The sequence below is a fragment of the Bidens hawaiensis genome, unplaced genomic scaffold (genome assembly GCF_021521415.1).
Source record: "Bidens hawaiensis isolate Kalapana, Puna unplaced genomic scaffold, B.hawaiensis_p1.1 tig00009272_1, whole genome shotgun sequence".
Lineage (NCBI taxonomy): Eukaryota > Viridiplantae > Streptophyta > Magnoliopsida > Asterales > Asteraceae > Bidens > Bidens hawaiensis.
Window position 1 is genome coordinate 419,654 of NW_027491684.1, and position 7,902 is coordinate 427,555.

Below are 7,902 nucleotides of genomic sequence, written 5' to 3' on the forward strand. Positions count from 1 at the left end.
TTACCGGTCCACCACATATATGATTGGGCGGACTTTCAACACAAGTTCAGCCAACACTTCAGTCAACAGAGGAAATATACTGAAGAGCAGTGGACAATCCTCAACTGCGTGAGAGAGGAAGATGAATCCAGGGCGCCGAATAAGTGAAGATCTTGTTCGCGCCGCTTTCATCCAGGGCGCCGAATACCCAGAGCTTATCCGCACGTTGACGGGTAAGGACGGCATGCCATCCACATGGGATGCCATCATGACGGCGGCCAAGCGCTTTGCCGAGACGGAGAAGCAACTGGGTAGGGATCTTCCCCAGAGTACACACCTCTACACGCAGAGGACCAGAGAAAACAATGTTCGGATCGCCCGGCAGAACAAAAAGAGGAAGCTAGGTATTTGGCAGTCAAGGGTAAACTTTGACACCTCATCCAGCTCTCGCCCTCTTGTTGGCGGAAGGGATAACACGCACCCTTCAAGCCGAAAACATCGGTGGACGCCACTCACCAAAAGCGTCACGGAAATATTTGCCACCGAAAAACTCCCATGGCCAAAAGCTCCAATGATCCGGCAGCGACCTAATGCGGATCAGAGCAAATCCTGTGACTTCCACGGGACAAAAGGTCACAATACAGAGGAGTGTACATCCTTGAAGGATATTGTTGAAACATTCGTCAAGGATGGAAGACTTGCACACCTTGTGGCATCAATCAAGAATGGAGGAAGGAATGATAACCGGTATAAAGGCAATGGACGAAAGCCCGTTGACATCAGCATCCACATGGTTCATGGCAACATCAGAGAAAGAAAAAGACGAACGACAGAACCATGCGAATGGAAGGAAGCTGAGGTGCGCTTCCCGCGAGTGCCAGGAGGACCCAGCAAGGAAGGCCCTATCGTCATCAAAAGCCAGCTGGGGCATTACATAACTTCCTGCACTCTTGCTGACAACGGCGCCTCGTCAACGGTTATGTACAGGCAGTTCTTCGACAAGCTAGACGACGAAGACAAAGAACGCCTGGAAACTGTTTACGCCTCAATGGAAGGGTTCGACGGCAGCACAAACACCCCCTGGGTATCCTATCTTTCCCCGTCATTCTCACGGACGGTATATACTCCCGTACAGAAGACGTGGACTTCGTCATGATGAGGAAGCCACACCACACATACGACATTCTCTTCTGGAGAGACGGGATGGCAAGATTCAACGCCGTGGTGTCTTCAGTCCACGGCATGATGGGATGGCCAACTGCTGAGGGTGTAGCGATGATCACCGATATCCCCCAGGTATGCATCGCATCTGTCTCATCTAAACCCAAACCAAAGATGGCTAAACCAACCATCACCGAACCAGAAAAATGGGCCCTCAATGGCAAATACCCTGACCAGGCTGTTACCATTGGGCCAACAATCACTGATCCTACTCGCACCTTACTCAAACGCTTACTACAGAGAAACGCTGACATCTTCGCGTGGACACCAGCTGACATGACTGGTGTACCTCGAAGTAAAGCAGAGCATAAGCTCAAGTGTGACCCGGCTTTTACGCCAGTCATACAAAAGCGCAGAGTAATGGGCGCGGAACAGGCTAACGCGTGTAGAACCCAAGTCAAGGAACTCCTTGACGCGGGCATCGTACGCGTTAGTAGATATCAAACATGGGTTGCAAATTCCGTTATGGTACCGAAGGCTAACAAACAATGGCGCATGTGCATAGATTTCAAAGATTTAAACAAAGCATGCCCCAAAGATTGTTACCCGTTACCCGAAATTGACCTCAAAGTGGATTCATTAGCACCGTTTCGCCTTAAATGCTTCCTTGACGCATATAAAGGGTACCATCAAATCCACATGGCCGTAGATGATCAGGACAACACCGCATTTCGGACGCCCGATGGCACATTTTGTTATCAAATGATGCCATTCGGACTTAAGAATGCAGGGTCCACATACCAACGCCTGATGGACAAAGAGTTTCATGCCCAAATTGGGAGAAACTTGGAAGTCTACATGGATGACTTGGTCATCAAAAGCCCTGAGCCAGAAGCGATGTTGAAAGACATCGAAGAAACTTTCAACACGCTCAGAAAGATAAACATGAAGCTCAACCCGAACAAGTGTTCCTTTGGGATGGAAGAAGGGAAGTTCTAGGGAGTCATTGTTACTAAAGATGGCTTCAGAGCGAACCCTGAAAAGGTCGAAGCCATTATCAAAATGGAATCACCTACTACCATCAAGCAAGCCCAGACACTGAATGGACGCCTAGTCGCACTTAACCGCTTTTTGTCAAACCATGCGGATAGGTCGTTCCCATTCTTGTCAACATTGAGAAACTGTTTAAAGAAAACGCACTTCCGCTGGACACCAGAAGCGGAAGCAGCTTTTCAGGAAATTCGGTCACGCCTGATTGAACTCCTGACGCTCACAGCACCAGAAGTGGGGGAGGAATTAATCATATACCTTTCCGCCACAGACAGAGCAACCGGGGCAGTCCTGCTAGTAGAGCGAAAAGGTATCCAGATGCCTATTTACTATGTTAGCCGTGTCCTAACGGACGTAGAAACCAGGTACACTACCCTGGAAAAATTAGTCTTAGCGCTTGTACAGGCTTCACGCAGGCTAAAACGATATTTCCAAGGTCACCCTATCACCATTCTCACCAACTTCAAACTTGCAAACGTTCTAGGCAAACCCGAGTTATCGGGACGTCTTGCCAAATGGGCAATTGAGTTGGGGGAATATGCGATAAAGTACAAGCCAAGACCAGCCATAAAAGGCCAGGTCTTGGCCGACTTTATTGCAGAAGTCCCCGCTTCGCGGGAGAAAGAGTGCCAGGAGGAGGCTCAACCCTCCCCAGCACAGGACATCGACGACGTCTGGCGACTCTACACTGATGGAGCAGCCAGCAACGAGGGTTCAGGCGCAGGGTTGAAACTAACCAACCCAGCAGGCCAAGAATACACTTACGCTATTCGACTGGATTTTCCAAGTACGAATAACGAAGCAGAATATGAAGCATTCTTGGCCGGGCTGAGAATTGCGCGTAAGATGGGAGTGAAAAACCTGGAAGCCTACGTGGATTCCATGTTAGTAGCCAACCAAATAAACGGGACGTACACGGCCGTGAATGACACAATGGCCCTGTACCTCGCACAAGCAAAAACCCTTATGCGCACTTTTAATGATTGTAAAGTCATACACGTCAAGTGTAGCGAAAACAAATCTGCGGATGCGTTAAGCAAGCTTGCATCATTAGCCTTCACCCATTTGGGAAAAGACATCCGCATTGAACTCCTTGGAGCACCATCAGTCCCGCACAAGGAAATTTGTGTCATCCAAACCGGCACAGAAACGTGGATGACACCGATAATAAATTACCTTGCAGCGGGTATACTACCAGAGTCGAAAACACAGGCAAGAAAAATACGTTGTAAAGCATTAAACTATCAACTCATCGATGACATCCTTTACAGACGTAACTTTCTTGGCCCACTCTTAAGATGCGTGGACAACCAAGATGCTGACTACCTCCTAAGGGAAGTACACGAAGGCATCTGTGGAGTACACGCAGGTCCACGCGCTGTTGTAGCTAAGCTAAACAACGCGGGATACTTTTGGCCGGGGATGCATACGGATGCGCTGGCATACATCAGAAAGTGTAGGTCTTGCCAGCTCTACGCACCCAACACGCATCGCCCGAAGAATGAACTTGTTCCAGTCACCTCTTCATGGCCATTTCAGAAGTGGGCCATCGATGTGACAGGCCCATTTCCTACAGCATCAGGAAACGTTCAGTTCCTAGTGGTAGCCATCGACTACTTCACCAAGTGGATAGAAGCAAAACCCTTAGCCCAAACAAACGCAAAACATATTAAAAAATTTATTTGGGAATTTATTATTTGTCGTTTTGGACTTCCACAGACTTTGGTGAGTGATAACGGCACCAACTTTGCTGACAAGAAGCTACAAAAATGGCTGGGAGAACTTCAAAACACCCACACCTTTACCTCAGTGGCACACCCGCAAGGTAACGGTGAGGTGGAAAGAGCAAATAAAAGCATCATCGAAGGCATAAAGAAAAGACTCCTGGAACACAGATCCGGCTGGGTAGACGAAGTTCCACACATCCTTTGGGCAAACAGAACGCTGAAAAAGGCCAGTACGGGAGAAACCCCGTTCAGCCTCACTTATGGCACTGAAGCCATGGTCCCAGTCGAAATTGGTTTGCCCTCACCAAGGGTCTTGATTCAGCCAGAAGACAATGATGCGGAAAGACGGTTAGACCTTATGCTAACCGAGGAATGCAGAGACTTAGCCGCAGCGCGTGAAGAAAACTACAAGCGACAAATGCAAAAGTACTACAACACGCGGGTAAAACTCTGCAACTTCAATGTAGGAGACTACATATTGCGTAACAACGAGGCTTCAAACCAAGAGCGCCCAGGAAAACTGGCACCGGTCTGGGAAGGACCGTACATTATCAAAGAAGTTTTGGGAAAGGCGCATACCGACTTGAAAGGCTCGATGGCACTCCTATCCCAAGAACATGGAACGGAGCTCAATTACGCAAATGTTACATGTAGATCAATTCCAAACTTGTAAAGAAAAGGCCTAGAGCCACTTCTAATGGAAATGATTCTCCTTTATCACATTGTGTTGATAGCCTTACCTTTATACTTATGAACTTCTCACACTGATATGTCGGTATTCACCGCATAAATACGGGAAGAAGTAAGTCGTTGCGTGTGGAAGGCGGCAAAACCCGCATAAACACATAAAACGGTGAATATTTCTAAGGAAAACCTTCACGCAGGTCAGCTATAGGAGAAGTTTGGTCATCCCAATAAATGAAAGTGACGGTCCTACCCGCACAATCATGATAGAGGAAACTGAACATTAACCTATGGGCAACCGCGCGTCGAAAGGTTAACTTACTCAAAACAATTAGAAAATTTCTAAGGAAAAGATGAGGAAAACTTCCACGCAGGTCAGATATAGGTAAAGTTTAGCCATCCTACTAAGTGAAAGTGACGGTCTTATCCGCACAATCACGAAAGAGGAAGCAAAACTTTAACTTATTATCTGCCACGTTGAAAAGTTAACTTATCTAAGTACTCAAGAAATTGCTAAGTCAAAACAAAATATGCGCGAAATAAACAAGGCAAGGCATTAACAAATAATCTTTATTCCATCAACATTCAAACATTACAAGAATTGCTGGGTACATACCCGCATACAAGATTAGAAGTCTATACAAACATAAAAATCTACTCTAATAGTGGAAAGGGATCTAAAGTATCAAGCTTCAGGACCACTCCCACTTTGTGACAATCGTCAATTTCAGGTTAACTCCGTTAACTCAACTCCGTAAATTCAAACTTAAGATCACTGAATCTATAACGCACACTTCATTACATTTAAACTAGGGTTTAAATGACGCTTAACACTTACTACATGTGTAGTCTTTCGGGAATTGCACCGAAACGTAAACGAGTTGACGCAAACGATTGATGAATAAAGGAAAAACGTCAAAACAGTAATTATGTGATAATTATGTGTTAGACTTATGTGTTGTGTGATAACATGGTTATAAACGTTAACTCTAGACGTAAACTAGTTATTTAAGTTAGAAAAACAACAATTGAAAGTGGAGGGGCTAAAGTGTAACATAGTATTCTATAAATACTATGTTATAATAAACCCTATCTATTATTATTCTTTTCCCCAAGATCCCGATCGGAACCCACCCTCTACCTCCCTTGGCTGCCGTCACTTTTACACACACATTCAACCATCAATTTCAAGTTTTGATCGAAGATTAAGGTGCTAGGAAGGTATAACCGACTATCCTATGCATCCTTTACACTTAATTTTGATGTTTATTGGGTTAATTGTAAACCCTAGGGGGGGGCGATTTTATGTGTATAGATAGTTACTATGATTGTTGTTGATTGGATAATGATTTGATAACTAGATTGGATATTGTTACATGTTAATTGCTTGTGTCTTTGATTTGAGTTCAAACAAAAACCCTAATCATGTATGTAATGTGTAATTGATGTGCATGGATGGTGTTTATGGAGTCTAGAGTGTCACATGAATGCATGCTAGTTCATAGGTTGTTAATATATTGAGTTTGGATGCAAACAGTTTCTGGACAGAATGTGTATATGATGTTTAAGTGACTGTAACGAAGTGTAAACGTGAAAATTGGTTGAGATTATTGGTACTGCAGTAAACTAGGTTGAGTCTAGTTTCTATAAAGTATAAATTTGTAATTTTTGGACAAGTAGAAGTTAACTTTTATGATTTTACAAAAACGTTGTGCAAAGCTGAGCTGTTAGACCTGCTGTTAGGTTGTTTTGTAAATGTTATATCTCATGAACTACAAGACCAATTGGGTTGGTTCCACTTCTGTAACTTATTGAGTTAGGAACCTAACCCAAGTGGTCTTGCATTTATTGGATTTTTCGTTTAACGGGAATTGCAAATAACAATCTGTTGTGCATGAATCTGACAGTTATGAGTTTGCTGTAATGATTTGATGATTGTGAGAAAACTGTGGGGAATAAAAATGTAATAAAATATGTTCTGGAAACCTAAGACATATGTGCTTCTGTGATGATTTTTGGTAAATTAATTGAGATGCTATGATCGGTGAAATAGTACAATTTTTCTAGTAGGATTTCTGTCTCGGTGAAACTAGCTGCTGAGTTGTGTAAAAATGCATGAAATATGATACTTGTTATATAATTGTTATGTTTTGACCAAATTGCCCTTATGGGGAATAATGACTAGTTAATTGTTATTTGTTGACCAAAATGCCCTTACGGGGAATGATTGCTAGTAATGTACTTTATGAATACATGACACGTATATGATTGGTTACAAATGTGATGTGTCACAAAAACACTTGTTAAAGTCACACACGATTCACAAACGAAACACGAAACTTGTTATGTGCATAGGTATTATGTGCCGGGTCTAGAGACTCGATAATATTCCGACACTTAGAAAAATCTCTTTGTTGTTTTAGAACGTTAGAGAGAGTTTTTCGGTGACGCGCATCTTGGTGATTTATTTTGGGAAATTCTTCGCAAACAGTGAGTTTCACTTTCCCCTCTTTAAACTGTTTTCAAACGCTTTTCACTTGGGGGAGATAACATACTCCACAACGCATTTAAGATTTTGTTATAAATTATATATCACTTGTAAAGGCTAAGTGGCAAACGAAACATTTGAAGTCCTACACATCGAACCGGTTAATATTTTGAATAGCGAGTCACTGTTGAGTAGTACTACTGGGTTTGACAAACCCTACCCAACGCTAAACTCGACTGGAGGTCGAGCGGGTGTAATTTTGGCTAACACGTACCATGGTCTGGAGGACCTGGTGACAAGGCACTTACTAAACGAGTCAGCTTCGGTGTCGAACACTTAGTAATACTTGTTGTATAGACTAGCTACTTATCGATATATAATTTGACATAACACTATCTGGTAATGCAAAACGCCGTAACGTGGTTACGCAAAACGCTGTAACGCAAAACGCCGTAACGTGGTTACGCTAAACGCTGTAACGCAAAACGCTTAACGCAAAACGTTGTAACGCTGTAACGCTGAACGCAAACGCTAAACGATTTGTTTTTATATAACTTGTGAACTCACCAACCTTGTGTTGACACTTTTAGTATGTTATTCTCAGGTAGCCGAGGTGGGCGCGCGGTTTAGGAACATGCATTGCTTGATAAACTTTTAACTATGCAAACTTACTTTTAACTGTTATCTTTGGTTTTAAATCGTCCTGCGTGACGTAACGTTGTTTCTATGGTTTTACGCTTCCGCGCTTATTTTCATTTAAACGTTTTTATGGTTTGATTATAACTGATGATTCCGATCCTGTTAGTTCACACC